Source organism: Notolepis coatsorum, assembly GCF_963971535.1.
Source record: "Notolepis coatsorum genome assembly, chromosome: 18".
Lineage (NCBI taxonomy): Eukaryota > Metazoa > Chordata > Actinopteri > Aulopiformes > Paralepididae > Notolepis > Notolepis coatsorum.
In genome coordinates, this window is record NC_140182.1 from 28,432,801 (window position 1) to 28,453,733 (window position 20,933).

At 42.7% G+C, this 20,933-nt stretch overlaps 1 long non-coding RNA gene across 1 annotated transcript; it reads right to left on the reverse strand.

The window, feature by feature from the left end:
- Positions 1–7,921: 7,921 nt before the first annotated feature.
- On the reverse strand, positions 7,922–18,325 carry LOC311245698. Its single transcript, XR_014620758.1, has 3 exons — positions 15,584–18,325; positions 15,130–15,192; positions 7,922–9,195 (listed from the first exon to the last, which is right to left on the reverse strand). It is a non-coding gene; the product is annotated as an uncharacterized lncRNA (long non-coding RNA).
- Positions 18,326–20,933: the final 2,608 nt, after the last annotated feature.

The window sequence follows — 20,933 nt, forward strand, 5'->3', positions numbered from 1 at the left end:
AAATTTTCAGATGACTCACTTGAGGGAGGGACATTATTGTGAGGGGAGAATTGGAAGAATGCGCCAAATCGAGAATTAGAGACATAGATTCTATTACTATAAGTCCACATAGCTAGAAAATAACCCTAAACACAGGAAAAGGTCATTTATAAGATAGTTCCCCTTTAAAACAAGAGGAGGGCTTCCGATTGGTCAACTTGTGATTTGATTGATGGCTGGGATGACTGGCTGGTTTCCAGTGTCCTGATGAATGACAGGAACCTGGATCAGAGTAGCGGGTGGAGTGAGTGAGAGAGAAGGGGGGAGACACAAAAGTACAAACAACATACAACAGCCACATGCTGGAACGTAACACACATATAGGGAGTAGGGATAAAACTGTTTGTGTAAAAAATCTGAACCATTTGCTTCTGGGCACCTAGAGCAGTGGTTCCCAATTTTTTTTTAACCAAGGCACCCCTGAATCTTTCCTCCTTCTCCAAGGCACTACAACTCTTCAAAGACTTAAAAAATGTAACAGACCTTATACTAAAAACAAATCACGATGAATTACATTTTAATGGATAAATATTATGAATAGGTATGTTGTTTTGGCTGAAAATAATGCCTTGGTAAATAATTTAAAGGGGAACTATTGTGGTATATTGACGTTGAATTTCATAATTAATATGTGGGAATAAATTAGAGACCCATAATGTAAAGCCAGATGTATCTTTCAATAGCAGAGAGAGACTCAGTGGCTAAAACAGTCTCAACTGTCAGTGGAGACAGCTGCAGCAGATAACAACAGAGAGCCATTCTCAACCCCCACTACACCTTTTCGAACTGACTGTATGTAAATGCTGATCAAAGACAGCTGGGCTGACCACAGGGCAGACCAGTTTAGACTTGTTGAAGAAATGATTAGTCATGGACACTAAGTCACAAACAAAGTTATCTATCTATCAACTGTTTAGTATCAAAAGAATAAACCATAATATTAGAAATGGGTAAATTCATATATACGGGAGATACAGTTGGTAAAAGGTTTATTGGCACACCCAGGCGGGGGGGGCCACAAAGACCCCCCTTCTGATCACGGAGGGAAGAGAAACCACATCAAGGAAGGGGGGGCCATAAAGACCCCCCTTCTTATCACTGAGGGAAGATGACATCACACCAACCCCCACCCGTGAGACAAGACCCAACCCCCCAGAAGAAGACGCTGGATTGGATCAACCATGTGCTAATATTGGCTAGAAATGATAGGATATAAGGGCCCACAAAGGGTGATTCTGGAGCCCAGATCCCACCCAGGTCTGCGTGCTCCAACCGCCCCCCCCCCCCCCCCCCACCGAGAGACTACTGCTGAGCTGTTTTAATGTAAGTAAGCTGAAATGGAACCACCATGTTTGGTTAGAATAGACTGTAAACTTAGCTTAGGAACCAGGCTTACTTACATACAAAAAGGGCTTACAGTATTGTCAATGTATGTTCAAATTATGTTAACGAGTGACTGTTTCTGTACATATTGGGGTTTGAGATGCAAACCTTATTGTGATTTCTGTACACGGCAGCCATGTTAATGTTTTTCTGATAATCTTTTGTATGTAAAAGGCAACTTCTTATTCACCCTTGGCCTCTGGCTCAAATAAATGTTGAGTTGAACTATAGTTCTGGTTTGTCTGGCTACACGTTTATTTCTTCATCTGCTTTAAGTCAGATGAGGAGACCAACAATTCTATCACTATGAACCCTTTCTCCTCCTTCCAGATAAGCAATCCCATTGTACTGTACTACAATAACCTTAGATTATTGTGGGATTCTGTAGGAATATACTACACTATCTTATAAATTGCCTTTTTCAGTGTTTAGCATTGTTTCCTAGCTATGTGGACTTATATTAATAGGATCTATGTCTCTAATTCTCATATTGGCGCATTCTTCCAATTCTCCTCTCACAATATTCACCCTCACTGAACTGAGTCATCTGAAAATGTGTATATCTGTGATGTCAGAGATTTCTCAGCTGCATAATAATGTGGCAGTTGATGTGGCAGTTGGCACCATGCCACACAGTTGTTGGAGCCCAGCCTCAAAACGGCTTAAGATCTTGAGGTAGAAAAATGCTGTTTTTTAGTACAAAACAATGAATTCTTTGGAAAAAAAACTTACAGAGGTGTTCCATAGACTCACAGGAATTGTGTAAAAGTGCCCAAATAGTGAAAGAAATAGTAAAATAGTTCCCCTTTAATAATAATGCACAAACAAACCTGAATGAGACATGGCATGTACATTTGACCAAATTTATCCAATGAGTTTTAACAGGATAATACAAGTAATTGACGTCCATGCATGACAAACATTTTATCACCCCCGGACCCGTGCACCCAGTTTGGGAACCCCTGACCTAGAGACCGTTGGGTTTACTTGGAACAATTTGATGTAGCCTAATACATCACTCTTGCAGTGTGGAGAGCATTTTTTCACGTAACTGATCTCTGACTATTTCCAATTACTGTCATACAACACAAAAAACAAGTAATATTAACTTCAGTTAACATTAGTAATTCATGCCCACTGAATTTAAATGCAAAACTGGGACCTTTTAGTTTGTCCTCACGAGGTGGCGAGTGCAGCTGTGCCAGTCGCTGTGTCTCGGACATGGCCATTAGGCTACTGGTAATTGCAGGCCCGTACAGACATTTTGGGGGCAGAAAAGCTAAAAAGAAAAGGGCACTCACATCACTGACTAGGGCTGTCGAGGAATATTATATATTCAAATTAATAATCGAATTGTTAAAAAATACATACATTCGATTGTAAAAATTGATATTCGAATTGTGTGAATTGTGTTTTATATATATATATATTTAAAATAAAAAAACAGCCTGGCGGTCTCCCTCTCGACTTCTCGCGTGTGTCTGAACGTCTTACGTGCACCTTACAAACGTCTATTGGCTGAGCAGCCTGGCATTCGTGTGACATCATGTCCGGAATCAACCAGGAAATAGCTAATGGCTAATAGTTGTTGTCGTTGCTGTCGCTTCCAATTCGTGATGATGGCAGAGTTCAGATCGCCAACTCGGCTCCGGAGAGAGTGATTTGCACTCCGAGCAATCTGAAAAGCCCCGTTTGGAAATACTTCGGATTTATGCTGAACCGTTAAGTCAGCTACGTTACATGTATCGTTTTGTGTGCTAAGTGCTAAAGCTAGCGTTTTGAGAGTTATAGCATCAAGAATTTAAGCACCCTAACTTTAGCGTTTTTTATAGCACTTTAATGTAAATCATCCCTCAGGGCAAAACTTTGTTTAGTCATATTTCTAGGAATTCTGTGCCTTAATTTTATTTAAACTGTTGTGAAGCACTTTGAACTGCAACCTCTGTATGAAAAGTGCTATACAAATAAAGTTATTATTATTATTAAACAAAACATGGGCGGCTGATTGGCGCAGTGGGCAAGACGCTCACCTCTAACGCAGGAGACGATGGGTTCGAGCCCAGCTCTCGGCGTTGCTACCGGCTGGCCGGTCGTTCATACTAACACAATTGGCAAGTGTTAGACGGTGGGAAAGCCGGTGGGTGGGGATTGGACATTGTGGACAGCGACTCCTACAGGTCGGTTGGGTGATGACGGAAGTAGCGGGGGCAGCGTGAGCCTCCCACGCGTTACTCCTCGCCACTGAGAGTTCGAGTTGCTGCGGTGAAAATATGCGACAGGCTGCCTCCTCGTGTACCGGAGGGGACACGTGAATGCCACCTACAACGCAACTGTACAGAACTGCGTTTCCGCATTGCTCTGATTGGCCACTGACCCCACGTGACGCTACCCTATTACACGCCCCCTTATCGACGCGCTTACGCGACGCTCTACAGCTCTTTCACTCGCAGAACAGCTGTTTCCGTATTTATAATATTGGAAACGCAGCGCTGTGAAGCACCTCTGTATTAACGTCTATCTGCTAACGTATTTATAATATTGGAGCACCTCTGTATTAAATGCCGACAGCACCTCTGTATTAAATGCCGAGACAGGGGAGGGAAGAATTGGATAATACGAAATTGGGATGGGAGAAAAATAGAAAAACGGGGAGAAAAAGTGGATAAAGAAAAAATAAAAATAAAACATGAAACAAGTATAAGCTACTACTGAACAGATATTGAATAATGAATTGACAGAAGCATTTTACGGATCCCCAATGGTTTGATTACTATTTCACGTTTCATGTCAAGGAAAATATATTGTTTGATATTTATCACGCCTTTTTCGGAGGCCCGCTGCTTTGTATAAATGTCCGTTCTATATACTGTGAACTTTCATCAATTTGATCTTGCTCCGAGAGACGGACCCTTCTGAGAGATAGATAATACATTATTCTCTTTGTATGTATGTTGATATTTATTTTGTTTAAAGGTCTTATGTGTCTTATAAATGGCCTTTTCCAGTGTTCAGCATCGTTTCCCAATGGGGGATTATATCAATGTGGTCTGTGTCGCTAATCCTCATTTTGACTCATCAGTCTAGTCTCGAGTTCACGAGATCCTCCCTCACTCAACTAAGCCGTTCTGATTTGACTGTTTTGCTGACGTGAAAAGGCACTGGTTGTAGTCACCACCCACATCGCTCAACAACAGAGCGAGTGGAATTACTTCCTCAAACGGGTTGCGCGGGTGCCGAGGGAGAGAGGGATATGGAGCAACGGAAACATTTACACACAAACCCAACTGTGTGTGTGTTTTCAGGACGCATCTCTCCTCTCTCTCTGTCACTCGTCTCGGAGCCATTTACACACAAACCCAACTGTGTGCATGTTTTCGGGACGCATCTCTCCTCTCTCTCTCCCCCTCTCTGTCTGTCTCTCTCGTTCTCTCGTATGCATCACGCTGTGTGGGTGACTGTCACTCAAAGCGCTTATGGGCGGAGCCCAGCCCAAACAGCTTGAAATAAAAAAAATTTGCTTTCGAGTACTTGATTAAAAATATAAAACAATTGTTTTCTATACTATACATTTTGCTCTTTATATTTGATACATATAACAATTTATTAAATACAATTAACACCAGCAGGAAAAAAGGGCACTTTTTTACTCTTGAGGACAAAAATGTAGGGGCTCAAGCCCCCCCCCCATGAACCCTATATGTGCACGTGCCCAGCTGGGTAAGTGGACAAAACGAGTCATGATAATCCTCAGGTACCTTTCTACCTGTGACACAAGGACCGGCTCAGATTAATTTGTATCGACTAATCTTCAGTAAAAACGACAATATTGAAGTCTGTAGATTGTGTTTGTGTTATTTCATGTGCTACATTGGTATAGTGGTATAAGAGAAAACATTTTGGAAAACTGAGGTGAATCAGCTTTTAACGATGTACAGACAAAGAAAAACAAGATTTTTCATAAAGAGTTTATTATACAAATGTATATATATTTTTTTAAAGGCGGTAAACACAGTAACATGTGTTACTTGTATGTGTATAGTGCAGATGACACAGTATTTTATATACATTCATTTAAAAAGGTTGGTTTTTTAATATAAAAAAATCTCATCACGTGAAATTTCAAGTAATGTAGACAAAAGGCATAATAGTGTTGAGTGAGAATTCACATGCAGGTAAACAATTAGGGTAAACGTCCCTTTTAAACCCACCAAAACCTGTTTGCAGACATTTTTAATATATACTGCCACAATTGAATTAAGATATAGATGAAATGAAACATTAATCTCTCATTTGAAGTTTTGATAACTAATTTATACCACTTTTTAAAGTTTTTATTATTTAATACAAGGAAATATGTCCAACGTCTGGCATGGGCTTAACACTTTCAGTGCCGGGCCGCGTTTTCCTTTTTACTCCCTTGAATGCCGCCACCCACTTCAATGATAGCGTTAAAAACGCATAATCTATGTTTTAAATTATGGCTATGTGTCTAATCTGCCCGTCGCTTATCAATGACTTGTTTGCAGTCAACATTGTTTGCAGTCAACTTGTTTGCAGTCAACATTTTTATAGCATTTTGAAAAGCTATCGTTTTCTCGAAAATTTCAGGAAAATAGAAAGATTCCGTCATAAACGGCATTTATTGGAATATTCTCGAATACACTAGACACGTTGTCATTTGTCAGCCTATTTATGAATAGTTTTCAAATAAACGCTAGATTATCGATAGTATGTGTACTTATGCACGCTATAGAAGCGAGCTGAGAAATCGATTATCGTATTTCCTCAACAGCACACACACACACATACGGGACACGCTGTTATCTCAGTGAAAACAGCTCTGATTATCCTAAAACTGGTAACATAGACTCCTTACCTTAGATCAGATGTTCTCCAAAAAGATTATTCCAATTCCTGATTGCCATTCCAAATATCGATCGCGTTTATTGATTGATTATTGGCTGCTGTAAATATATATTCCAGGCTGCTTTCCATCTCGCGATCACTTCCCTCTTCATCAGATCCCTCGCCAGCATAGTGGAGCCAGTAGGCTCCCCCCCCCCAGAGATCCACCAGTGTAATCGAATGGCCTGCAGTTACACTGGGATAGACGATAGGGGGCGGTATTTTCCCATCGGAGCTCCTAGAGGGGCTGCTGTACCAACGGGAGACTCGTTGATGAAATATGAATTCAGATCGCTAATAAAAAAATCAAACGACAATTAGCGTCATCTGCACTCAATGGGGGGCATGAAATAACGACATAACACGTCGCTGGCACTCAAAGTGTTAATGGGTACCGAATGTACCCTTTAAGCCCATGTGTGTTCCTAATAATAATAACTTTATTTATATAGCACCTTTCATACATGGATTGCAGCTCAAAGTGCTTCACAGAAAATAGCATAAAATTAACATAGGCATAACATTTGCAATCCATAAATGCAATCCATAAATGCATAAAGTGCAGACATAAGAATAGGAATAAAAGACAATAAAAGTAGTGCAATGTAAGCTAGCTAGAGTTAGCTACCTTCGTAGTAAACATAATTTAACCAATACAACGGGTGGAAAATACAGCCAACTTGGCTAGATTTGGTAATGAATGACCGAAGAGCTAGTCGACTGAAATCAATTCGCAACATATCACCGGTACTACTAGCTAGCTCCTGTCAAAACGAATGGTTTGGTATGACCGTTACGTTATTTATATTTGACATTAGCTATTTATGGGTGGAATGTTCTGATTCTAGCTCACTAGATCAGTCACATTAAACTGTTTCTTTTTGTATAGCTTGCTAGCTATGTAGCTGATGTTAGCTAGGTTAACGAAGCTGTAGCTAACGTTACTTTCCAGGCAAACCCCACTCTGCGAAGGGCTAACGTTAGCTAATTACCACCGTGCATTGAGCATTATTTTCAGATAACAGCACACCACGTCATGTATTATCCCTTACAGCTAATTAGCTAGCCATGGTAACTCCCAGCTATTACTAAAGTTGATTTCAAGACAACCCGACTCAGCGTTTTATTTTGCTGACTGGTGTAAACAAACTGCACCACATGGATTTCCTCGCTGGACTTCCGGGGGGTGTTCCAAAGGTGCATTCCAGTTGACATTTCTGACAGGCATTTTCCGAAGTTCATGATTCTAAACGTATACCATCGGCGCCTACCATCTGAACGTAATATTAGTGGTTTTGACACCGCAACATTTTCAAACCGCGGTAAACCGTGAAACCGGTAACCAGCCCATGCCTACACCCCACACATCAATCCCCACCACAACCCCATCCAAGACACACACCCTGATAGAGCATGTCATGACCGAAGGAAAAAACAAGCACCCGGACCGTTCACCAAATACAATGACCAAACAATGAACATCCCTATGCGCACAAGCATGTGAACCCCCCCCAGACCTCCCCCAGAGCCGAACACCAGTCTCCCGCACTTGCCCCGACGGACCCCGGCCAGTCCCCACCACTGAACTCACCGACAAGCGTTGAGCGCCAATAACGAGTAAACTAGTTTTTAGATCCTTTGATCTTTTTCCTCTGATCCCGGTTCTAAATCATCATCCGGATCATTCTAGCCGCCCCTGGCTCGTTTCCCTACGTTGGAATTGCAATGCCGATCGAATATCACCAGGTGGCAGTATCGCCTACCTTTGAACTGGAATGGCTTGGTGTTGATACACGTTTTCCCTTTTTAATTTTTTTTGGTAAGGGCTCCTCCTCCTGCTTGAACAGCTAGATTCACATCGATTGCCTCGAAATTCCTTTGCCGAGGCGTATGCGATCACTTGGAATTATTCTATTTAGAATACCTTCTGGCTAAGGTATGGTCTATTTTACCGAATGTGAAACATGTTTTTCTAACGATCACAGTTTTGTGTTTTACCGGACGTAAAACATGCTCAACAAACACGATCACGGATTTGAGTTAAAACGACCCCCCCCCTTGATGATTTTGTGAAGGTACATGTGTACATGGTATATGCCTTTGATTTGGGAGTATTTGGGGTTTCAGGGGATCAACCAGAACGGTTTGGGCTTATTGCACATAACACGTTTTATCTCGCGATCTATGGAAAAAGACTGGATTATCTTGGAAATGTGCAATGTTTAGCGTGTAATAAACTACAGTGTGTAGAAACTAACTATTTTTTCCATGTTGGACTACAAGTAGTGTCTTTCAAATGAGCCACACCATTGTCTCCACAGCTATAATACAGAACACACACACATCGTGAAACACCACGAAAATGACAATTTTAAGCTGGCCTTGAGGCGGCTTGGGGACAGTTTATGGCGCTGAAAGTGTTAAAAGGCCAAGGTGAAAAGATATGTTTTTAGCTTACTTTTAAAGATACTTAGTGAGCTTTCCAATGATGGCAGCTAACCTTCAATAGCCTACGAATCTTCCACACAAATATGAAAATAATCACGCCCTGAGGGTGGTACACAAGCACCAGACATTCTTTGCCATCACTGTTTAAGTTTGGCAACTCTACCAGCAACAGTTCAGGAATATTTGGCAGTTTTCAACATTTGAGGATTTCTGGGAAACAAAACAAAAAAACACTACTTTCTCCAGCAAAACCTAAATGTCAACATTGAATATGTGTTCAGCTGAATTCTTCTTCTGATGGCTACTTCTTCTTTTTGTATTTCTTCTGAAACTGTTGGAAGATGGTGCTGGTCTTGGGGACTTGAGAGTCTAGAGACGGCAGGGGGTTGTACTTCTTTGGAGGATCGGGAGCCCACGCACCTACAATGTCATTGTGATTTAGTTTAGTTCATTGATCTAGTAATATTTGATGTCAATATCTTATGTATCTGAGCACCCATTGTCTCCCCACGATGCAGGCTGTAGGACCGTGGCTCTGTGTGTCTCCCTCCACACACACACTCACACCCGTTGACCCTTGACCGAGTGCTGGGTCGGACCGGTAAAATAGTTAACCAGCCCTACTCACCGCGTCTCAGAAAACACCTATTAACTCTTGCACTTAAACACACACACCACACACACATACATACACACACAGATACATATACACACACACCCCTCCCCTTCTCTCTTTGTACAAGAGGGTATATAACGCTGTTATGTCATGTCTTCATTCTGGGAGACTGAGCCCCGTGGAAGGGCTGGTCGGAGTTCTGTGTTCTTGTGTTCGACAATAAAGACAACGTCTGAGAAATAGAACTTTGTCGCTTGTGAATCTCTGGTCAGCTGGTCCATACTAATATCAATTAAAGAACTTGGGTGGGAAGAATTCTCTAACAATCGTGTTCTAGTTAATTATCATGAAATAACACAACATTAAAAAAATAATTTTAACTCTTTTTGTATCACAAACAGTACTGTATTTGTACATCTGGTATGTCATGAATGTATAGATGTAGCAGTACTGTCTAACTGTATGTCATGTATGTCATATATGTTATGATTCATTGAAAATGGGGGACCCTGATGTAAACAAGACAAAAGTCTTTCTCTGGTCTGCATCCCCTTAACAAAAGCGTCGAGGGTGATGCGCCGATTCAGTATCTGGAACGGATGATTCCCAAGTGGTTCTCGTCCATCGTCCCTCCGGAGATTGAACGTGCCCACAGAATTTTCACAAAAGGTCCCCCGGAGAAGGGTGAACGTCCCCGCGCCTTCATATTCTGCTGCCTGCGTTTCACTGCACACCAGGCTCTTCTGCGAAAGGCCAGAAAGCATCCTCCAACGTGGATAACCATCCCCTCAGATTCGCCGCGGACTTCAGCGATTACACCGTCAAACGCCGCAGAGCCTTCTCTCAGGCTATGGACTACGCTCGTGAAAAGGGCATCGAAGTTTTCCTACTCTACCCAGCCACCTTGAAAGTCAAGATGGGCCACGGTGTTGTTACATGCAACCGCCTCTTCACCTTGCCGACTGAAGCACTACACTTCCTACGGAGCGGCATGGTATCCTCCCTGGCCGAGTGGGACGGACCCCCCTCGGCGGAGCTGGCTGCAGGAATCGGGGTGTAACAGGCCTGGTCCTGGATGGCCTTCCCGGCCGAGGGGGATGGACCCTCCTCGGCGGTGCTGTCTACGTGAATCAGGGTATAACGGGCCTGAGCCTGTTTAAGCTAAGTACAAGGCGTGCTTGTTATATCTCCGCTGTATTATCTCAATGACGGGTATACATATTGACTTTCTTCAAGTTTCACACAGACAAGATGTGTTTTAACGTATCTGCTTTTTATCGTCTGCACATTGAACTCCGCATTGAACTTCGCATAGATTTCTTATGCATATTGACTTTTTTCAAGTTTCACTCAGACGAACTGTGTTTTAAAGTATCTGCCGGCCGAGGGGGATGGACCCTTCTCGGCGGAGCTGTCTACGTGAATCAGGGTATAACAGGCCCTGAGCCTGATTAAGCTAAGTTCAAGGCATGCTGGTTATCCAACTCTCCTAGCTAACACTACCGTTACCACGCGCCTACCATAACTTTTTGGTCCAACAGAATGGTAATGCTCAAGGTTTATCTCCGCTGTATTATCTCAACGATGGGTATGCATATTGCCTTTTCTCAAGTTTAACTCAGACGAGCTGTGTTTTAATGTATCTGCTTTTTATCGTCTGCACATTGAACTTTGCATTGAACTTTGCATAGATTTCTTCTCTCTGATGAGCGAAGTGGGTTCCTTTTTCTAAATTGTTATAATATACCTTACACATTTTTGGTATGGTTAAGTTACATAATGTTGTGGTTGTTATGCTCAGTCATAGTGGCCAACTGATGTTTGATTGATATCGGACAAGTTATCTGATGGGGGGAGGGGGGTGGGAATGGGGGGGTGCGTTGATTTTTGTTTTCATTCGACTCGCTCTATTTTATTTTTGTTTTCACGCTCATGCTCGGAACTCAATAGAACCTTAACGAGTGGATATATGTCTGTTCTAGTGCTCTACTCCAAACGAATTACATTCAGTCACACTGCAGCCCTTTTAGACTATGGCTAATTTAAATATCTTGATCTGGAATACAGGGGGTCTTAATTTACCTCATAAACGCACAAGTGTACTAACGTTGCTAAGAAGGAAGGAAGTGGACCTTGCTTTACTGAGTGAAAGGCACCTTTTAATGGCTGATAATGCAAGACTGGCAAATAGATTTTACCATAACATAAGTTCTTCTTCTTTTAGCACTAAGGCCTAGGTTACACTGGGCGTTTATGTTTTCGTTTTGTTGCTAAATGAATATGTTTGCTGTCCCTGTTACATAGAAATGCCGTTTTGGCAGGAAAACGCGTTGCCCTAGCGGGAACGCTGAAAAGGTGTTTTCGTTTTGGATACTCGCCAAAACTCGCCGACAACGTGGCCGTGTAATCTGCGCGGAGCCGTTTTTGCTCAACGCCCATGCGCAGTAGACTGTCAGACTGCAGTGTAACCTACAGCCCGCGCGCAGCACCGTGTATATCCCTCCTGTCTGGCTGTCTGTCTCGAGCCCGGGGAGCAGCACCGAGCAGCGGCCGAGGAGCAGCCCGCGCGCAGCACCGTGTATCTCTCCTGTCTGGGCTGTCTGTCTGTCTGTCTCGAGCAGCAGCCCGAGCAGCAGCCATGCCCCCCATGCCTCATCTCTCCCAGCACCGAGCAGCAGCCCCCATGCCCTGCGCGCCTCATCTCTCCTGCCTCTTGCAGCACAGAGCAGCAGTGTTTTAGAGGTTATTTTGTACAGTACCTTTATCTGCACTGAAACATACATTTCTACAGTACATGCAGTTGTTGAGGTAGATAACCGTGATTATGTTTATTTATTTATCTATCTCTCTGTGAGCAAAACCTATTAATATTACATATGTGTTGGCGGAATCGCGTCAATGTTTGTTATGAATAAAACGCCCGAAATAACGTTACAAAGTACAGTTGACAGCTGGGCTGTGTTAATGTTACAATGTACAGTCGCGCGAAATAACGTTATGAATGCCCGAAATAACATAACGTTACAAAGTACAGTTGACAGCTGGGCTGTGTTAACGTTACAATGTACAGTCGTGCGAAATAACATTATGAATGCCCGAAATAACATAACGTCACAAAGTACAGTTGACAGCTGCGCTGTGTTAATGTTAAAGTTACAATGTACAGTTTCTGACAGCTGGGCTCGCGAAATAACGTTATAAACTACACAGGTCCAGCTCTCACATTGTGTGTGAGATGACAGCGGGGACGAGGGAGAGTAACTACCTCCCCGCGCATGCTCAGTGCTGAATTCGAGACGTGATCCGTTGCGGTCTGACCAAGCCTCATTCTGACAAAACGAAAGTGCTCAGGTTGCAAAACGAATGTCTAACTCGGCTGTTTTTACGTTGCGCTCTGGAAAGCAAAAATCATATTGAAAATGAAACGAAAACACCCTAGGTGTAACTCCAGCCTGTCCCGTGGGGTAGCCATAATAGCGAAGCTAAATTTGAATATTAAACTGTTAGATGTGTGGTCTGATGCAGATGGTCGAATTACTATTGCTAAAATGGAATACTCTAACCGAAAAATTGCTCTGGTCTCTGCATGTGTGGCGTTTGCTCAACCCATCCGCGAGAGATTACTCTTTTTTCTCTTCGAGACATAAGACCTTTTCCAGAATTGATTATGTTTTTTCTTCCCCGCGTCTCTTCGATAGCTTTGATGTTGACTTAATGCCCATTGCACTTTCAGACCACAAAGGTATCCTTCTCAAGGGTTCTCTCAGTAAAATAACGTCCCGCGCCCCTAGATGGCGCTTTAACTCAACGCTGCTGAAAAACGGAGAGTTTAACTTGCAATTTAAAGAGAAGCACACTGAATTCCTGCAGTTTAATGCTGGCTCGGTACTAATCTCCGCAAGGGACGTCTCTCCAAGCTGGTGGAATTGGAAAAGCTTCATGCCACGTTGATATCCTCTTTGCAGCACAACTACTCTAGTCGACTGGAGCTTCAAATTAAGGTGGTGAAAAAAGATATTAACTCCATTTTAAGACAACAGTCTGAATTTCAAATGCACAGAACAAGACCGTACTACTACTTTCACGGCTCCAGGCCTAGCCACCTACTAGCTATGAAGATACGAGCCAGTGAACAATTTGCTGATATCCCTTCCATTAAGAACCAACAGGGGGAGGTAACCACCAACAGTTAGATTTTGATTGGGATGCAGTCTGGGAAAATGTCCGGCTAATGGCTATCCTCAGGCAACCCAGATCACCAACAGATTGATCTAAATTTTGTTCACAGGACTTATCTGACCCCTAGACGGTTGAATCTAATGGGTCTTAGGCCTGACTCTCGATGTACCTTATGTCCAAACTGTGACACCAGAACATGTATGCATATGTACTGGGAATGTCCTTCTGTTGAGCTCTTTTGGGAAAATGTTACCCCTCAGCTCTCAGATATTTTCTCTCTGACCATACCCGTTTATCCTTCTGTATTGCTATTGAATGACGTTTCTCAATTACCAACCTCTACACATGTGAAAAGACTGATTCTAGCCGGCCTCACAGCTGCCAAAAAATGTATTGCCTCACGATGGATACACCCAGACAAACTCTGCCTGAAGGTATGGATTCTCACTTATCTTGATATGATCTATTTGGAGATATCCACTGCACGTGTTATAGGGGTTAATGAGTCTAATATTGCGATCTGGGTGGCTGCTGTTGCAAAGCTAAAAGAGCCCATATAACTCTCGATTACTCGATAATTAATAAACTGATTAATTATTATTATTGTTGCTGTGTCTGTCCGGTGATGTTTTGTTTGTTATTGTGGTGACTGTATTGTGCTGTGTTTTGTTTCATGTAAAAAAGGAAAATTAAAAAGATTTGATAAAATATAAAAAATAAATAGATGTATTATTATTATTATACTAAAGCTCCTTTAAAATGGTGTCTGTTGATGTTGCTTCACCATACTAAAGCTAATGGTGTCTGTTGATGTCCCTTCACCATACTAAAGCTCATCTAATGGTGTCTGTTGATGTCCCTTAACCATACTAAAGCTCCTCTAATGGTGTCTGTTAGGGGTGTAAAGGTACACGTATCCGTACCGAACCGAACCGTTTCAGTGTGTACCGTACCGAACGGCTGTGTAGTGTACTGAATGAATACAACGGTATGTTAACCACTAACGACCGCCCACCGGGGGCTGTTTTTTTCACAATCTAATATAATTATTATTATATTTAAATTTGTTTACAAGTCGATTATTAATTTCAATATAGAATATTCGTTGACAGCCGTACAAGTACAATTAGTTACTGCACACTACATCACCCCTGAGTGGAACATGGAAAGCCAAACTTTCCCCCACTGTACCGAAAACCCGTACCGAACCTTGACTTCAAAACTGAGGTACGTACCGTACCGTGGTTTTTGTGTACCGTTACACCCCTAGTGTCTGTTGATGTTCCTTCACCATACTAAAGCTCATCTAATGGTGTCTGTTGATGTTGCTTCACCATACTAAAGCTCATCTAATGGTGTCTGTTGATGTTCCTTCACCATACTAAAGCTCATCTAATGGTGTAGCAATACCTTGGGATTGAGCAGTGACTTGGTATCCATCCATCTTTATGAACTATTACAATTGTTCCTAATTCCCCAAATTACTATTTTGTTGAGTACCATTTTCTACACATTTCAAGGCCTTCAAATTTCAGTACAAACACACAAACAATGTGTACCTTTGAGTCTCTTGGCTGGTCGTTTTGAATCTCGGCCATGTTCTTTGTCAGGGTCAGGGATATCTGAAGAAAAACATAGGTAACGCTTGATCAATATTTTCATCTTACTTGTAATGGATTTATGCAATCCGATAATTTAAATAGTGTGAATAACATACTTGTACTATAAGAAGTATAAAGATGTATTAGAACCTTTTTTACCCAATACAATTTTTGAGAATCTAATGTCCTGAACACTGACGTGAAAATTAAAGCTGCAATCGTTTTGACCACTAAAGTGCCGCGAAGAGACACAAACAAATCACCCATTCCTCCCTCTCCCAAACCGAAAGATTTGTAGTAAATACAAGCACAATTGTAAACAAGAGATTTGCATTAATATTTTTTTTCATGCATCGATTTAGATTGATCAACTTCAATATTTCAATGTAGTGGACAGGTGATCATAACATACCTAACTGAGGATCAGTCGACTCCTCAGGGTCACCTGGTCCATGGTTGAAGTTGAAGGTTTTGGGAAGCACATTGAACCTAAGGACATTATTCCCCTGAAGGGGCATGAGGGCGGGGTTCCCCAGATCATATTTACTTCTCTCAGTATCTGCAGGCTTTTTGGGCGTCACCCCACATGTCTTTGATTTTTCCACCCTCTGTCTAAGACTTTTTAAAAGGGACTCCCTTTGAGCACCCCATGCGTGTTTGGTCTCATCTGTACCAGGTGGCGATTGTCCTTCAGAAGCTACTGGGAGCTCCTCTGTGACTGTGGGGGGACGTGCTTTAGTCGTCTCTGGCCTTACTTGATGTGAAGAAGAAAATGAATGTTTCTTTAGTGTCATTACCCTGCCTCTGGACTTCCTCTTTCTTTGTACAAATTGGTTATTCGAGGATCTTTGGCTATTTATAACAGTCCCATGCTCTTTCGGGGGCAATGAGCCAAATAAGGCCAGTTTTATAGTGACAGCCTTGCTATGAACAGGTTCAAGGTCATCAATGTTGCCATTTCCATTAAGTGGCTGATCCACAGGTGTCAATTCGTCCTCAGGAGCAGGCAGCGAGTTGGGATCCAAAGACACTTTAATATTTTTCAGGAATGGCAACGAATCAGGAGTTTCTGCCCGTCTCTTGTGCTTTCTTCTCGCCTCAAGACTCAGATTATTTTTACGATGTGGGATGCAGAAGTTGTTTTGTGCCAAGGAGGGGGATGAAAGAAAAGTAACTTGATTCGTTTTCTCGGTGGATGTGAGCTGTAAATCGAGAGAAACCTCCTTCTGAAAGGTAAGAGTTTGCTGTTGAGTGTTAAACTGTGTCTCTGTTGATTCTGGCCATTTCTGCTCAGATTGTCCATAATACATTTCAAGTTCTGGCCCCAAGTCATTAAGAATAGACAATTCTGTTTCACTGCAGGAGAAGAAATCATCGATTTCTCGTACAATTATGTTTGAGTCCACCAATGGCGTACTTGATGGAAGGATGCGCTTGGGCTCCATGTTGGTTTGAGAGAGAAGGATCTCATTCTCTTCTGTTAGGTCAATGAAATTCTCACATTGCTTTATCCATGTAGGTGTCAAGGTTTGATTATTGATGGCATTACCAATATCCACTTTATTCTTGCTTTCCATGGTGGGGTCCAACTTCATTAGCTTCATCACGCTCTTTGTTTGTACGTCCCTTTCTTCCTCACAGCTCTTCGCAGTGACACCATCAGCACTCTGCTCACGCCTGGACTGGCAATTACAGAGTGAGGGAGTGTTCGACACCCCCATCACTTCCATCCACCTCATGGTGCAGCAAAACTCTTGGATGGGGGCCTGAACCTTGTTCTCCAAATTCACCTCACCCAACCTGACGCTCACCATCTCTGGCAAGGCATCCTCCACATTCATGATAATCTCAGAGTGATCCTCCATCTTCTCAGTGTTCACCTGCTCACTGTTCAACTTCACCGCACCCAACCTGACGCTCACGATCTCTGGCAAGTCATCCTCCACATTCATGATCATCTCAGAGTGATCCTCTGTCTTCTCAGTGTTCATCTGCTCACTGTTCAACTTCTCAAAGAGGGTCCTGGCCTCTTCTGGAGGCAAAACATCAATCTTGAATGAGTAACTGGAGTCGATAGAATCTGCCGTTGCATTTTCCAGAGGAACAGGGGTTTGATTAAGGCCATCTCTGGTACTTGAGGCTTGTTTTTCTACATAATCATCATCACATAGTGCTGTGATCTCAGTTGGAGACACCCCTTCATTTTGCACCTCACTTGCTGTGTTTTCAGGAAAACCATTCTCCGTCTCAATCAGTGTTGGCTGTTCGTCTCTCTCAAGAGTCGTTAGACCATACTTCAAGGACAAAGGGAAGTCAAACTCTTTATGGATGTCATCACGCTGCTCATTGGTATTCAACCATGATGACTTGTATGTGTTCTCACAATGAACAGCGCCATGCCTCTGTCTAATAAGATTGAAAAAGGTCTCCCTACTTGGAGCACTCAGTGGTTGTTTGGTCTTATCTGTACCAGGTGGCGATTGTCCTTCAGAAGCTACTGGGAGCTCCTCTGTGACTGTGGGGGAAGGTGCTTTAGTCGTCTCTGGCCTTACTCGATGTGAAGAAGCAAATGAATGCTTCTTTAGTGTCATTACCCTGCCTCTGGACTTCCTCTTTGTTTGTATAAAATGCTTCAGTGACTTTACTCTGCCTCTGGATTTCCTCTTTGTTGGCACAAAACAGTTCCTCCATTCTTCATAAATTCGTTGTTTGATAGTACTATGAATCACAGGGCCAGTTTCAGATGGTCCCTCCAACATGGGCTGTTCAACTGGACTATCCGACTTGGGGCCAGTTTCAGAGGGTTCCTCTGAGATCCCCTGTTTGTCTGGACTTTTCATCACTCGACTTCCACCTATAGGGGTTAATTCTGTTGGTTCTTTCTGTTTGTAGCCAACTGTCACAGAAACAGTAGTTGGAGGCTGTGGTGTTCCAATTAAGTAGAAATTATTTCGACATGACATACTATGCCTATTCGAGGATCTTTGGCTGTTTATAACAGTCCCATGCTCTTTCTGTGGTGATGAGCCAAATAAGGCCAATTTTACAGTGACAGCCTTGCTATGAACAGGTTCAAGGTCATCAATGTTGCCATTTCCATTAAGCGGCTGATCCACAGGTGTCAAGTTGTCCTCAGGAGCAGGCAGCGAATTGGGATCCAAAGACACTTTAATCTTTTTCAGGAATGGCAACAAATCAAGAGTTTCTGCCTTAAGACTCAGATTATTTTTAGGATGTGGGATGCAGAAGTTGTTTTGTGCCAAGGAGAGGGATGAAAGAAAAGTAACTTGATTCCTTTTCTCGGTGGATGTGAGCTGTGAATCAAGAGAAACATCATTCTGAAAGGTAAGAGTTTGCTGTTCAGTGTTAAACTGTGTCTCTGTTGATTCTGGCCGTTTCTGCTCAGATTGTCCATAACACATTTCAAGTTCTGAATTAAGAATGGACAATTCTGTTTCATTGCAGGAGAAGAAATCATCGATTTCTTGTACAATTATGTTCGAGTCCACCGATGGCGTTCTTGATGGAAGAATGCGCTTTGGCTCCATGTTGGTTTGAGAGTGAAGGATCTCATCCTCTTCTGTTATGTCAAGGAGATTCTCACATTCTGTCATCCATGTAGGTGTCAAGGTTTGATTATCCATGGCATTACCAATATCCACTTTATTCTTGCTTTCCATGGAGGGGTCCAGGTTCATCACGTTCTCCGTTTGTACGTCCCTTTCTTCCTCACATCTCTTCACAGTGACACCATCAGCACTCTGCTCACGCCTGGGTTGGCAATTACAGAGTGAGGGAGTGTTCGACCCCCCCATCACTTCCATCAACCTCATGGTGCAGCAAAACTCTTGGATGGGGGCCTGAACCTTGTTCTTCAATTTCACCTCACCCAACCTGACGGTCGCCATCTCTGGCAAGTCATCCTCCACATTCATGATCATCTCAGAGTGATCCTCTGTATTCTCAGTGTTCACCTGCTCACTGTCCAACTTCTCAAAGAGGGTCCTGGCCTCTTCTGGAGGCAAAACATCAATCTTGAATGAGTAACTGGAGTCGATGGAATCTGCCGTTGCATTTTCCAGAGGGACGGGGGTTTGATTAAGGCCATCTCTGGCACTTGAGGCTTGTTTTTCTACATAATCATCATCACATAGTGTTGTGATCTCTATTGGAGACACCCCTTCATTTTGCACCTCACTTGCTGCGTTTTCAGGAAAACCATTCTCCGTCTCAATCAGTGTTGGCTGTTCGTCTCTCTCAAGAGACGTTAGACCATACTTCAAGGACCAAGGGAAGTCAAACTCTTTATGGATGTCATCAAGCTGCTCATTGGTATTTAACCATGATGACTTGTATGTGTTCTCGCAATGAACAGCATCATGCGTGAGGATATAGCAGTTCTTTATCAGTTCCTGAGAGTAGGAGAGTATGACAGAGTCTGATGCAACATGTTTGCTGCAGAATTCTTCAATCTCATTTATTAAACTTGTGTGAGAGTCCACTTCCATCCACACATTTTCGTAGGTTGCTTCCCAAAACATGCTTAAAATTGTGCTTGCGACACCAGGAATTGTAATTTCATTTTGTGAAAGGAATGAAAGGATTTTGCTATTAATTCTTTTATCAAGTATCTCTATCAACTTTGTCAAGTTATCATATTTCCATTGGATTAATGGAACTGAGGACAAGTCAAACTCAACAATTGGTTCATCTCGTCTCTTAGTTTCACCCATTGCCTCACTTCGACTTGAAGGCACTTCAGTGGTGACTGGTTGATGAGAAGTGGGTGTGGCTTGCATTCTACCAGATGGTTGAGATTCCACATCCTCTGCATGTAAATAGTTTGGCAATGTTTCTGATTGTCCTGTATCATGATTTGTCATTGCATCAGCCCCTTCCTCAGTGGACATTTCCAGGCTAACGTTACCATTCACATATTTATGTCTCTGTGTCAATGAGGTAGATTCAGCAATGTGGTCTACAAATGGTTTCACAATGGATGTTTCCTCACATACTCTACCAGATTCATCTGTTGTGGTGGTCTGTTTACACTGACCACTGCACATGTCAGAGTAGACATCTTTGTTGTTTGTCTGAGACAGTGGTTTTACAATTGCAATAGCTTTCTGGCCTGCATGACCAGGATATATGTGATTACTGTCCTTTACTTTGCTTGATGAGGCAGGTGTTTGTGGGAGAGATTGTTGGCCATGTCTTTGCAGTGATGTTTTTCCAGATGACAGGTGACATTGCTCCTGTTGTAGTACTTCATTTAAAGAGCATCTTTGCAGGCCCTTCGAGATCCCATTCGTATCCGCTTTATGTTCATGAAAAACAATATCATCTACCTTGAATCCTTTTACACTTTCGTCCTCACTCACTATGACGTAGTAGCCCTTTTGTACAGGGCGACCCTCTGGGGGAGCCCCTGAACTGTGCTGATTTGAGGATATGTCCTTTTGTACAGGGAAATATGGTGGGGAAGCATTTGGTGAAGTAGCTAACCTAGTCCCAGAGTTAACTGCATTATTAACCACAGTCAGAAAACGTGTGGAGCCTGCCGCTTGACGCAAATTTACATTATTTGCATCTCCAGGGATCATCTGAGAGTTGGACAATGTGCCTGTGTGTGGCCCATTTATTTTTGGAAAGTTACGTCCATCTGAATACTGGGAGCCACTTGGGTGTGTTGCAGAGTGGCTGGAGGAAGTGGCCATCTCAGTGATTTGTGTTAAAGATTGTCCACTCGATGAGTCTGACGT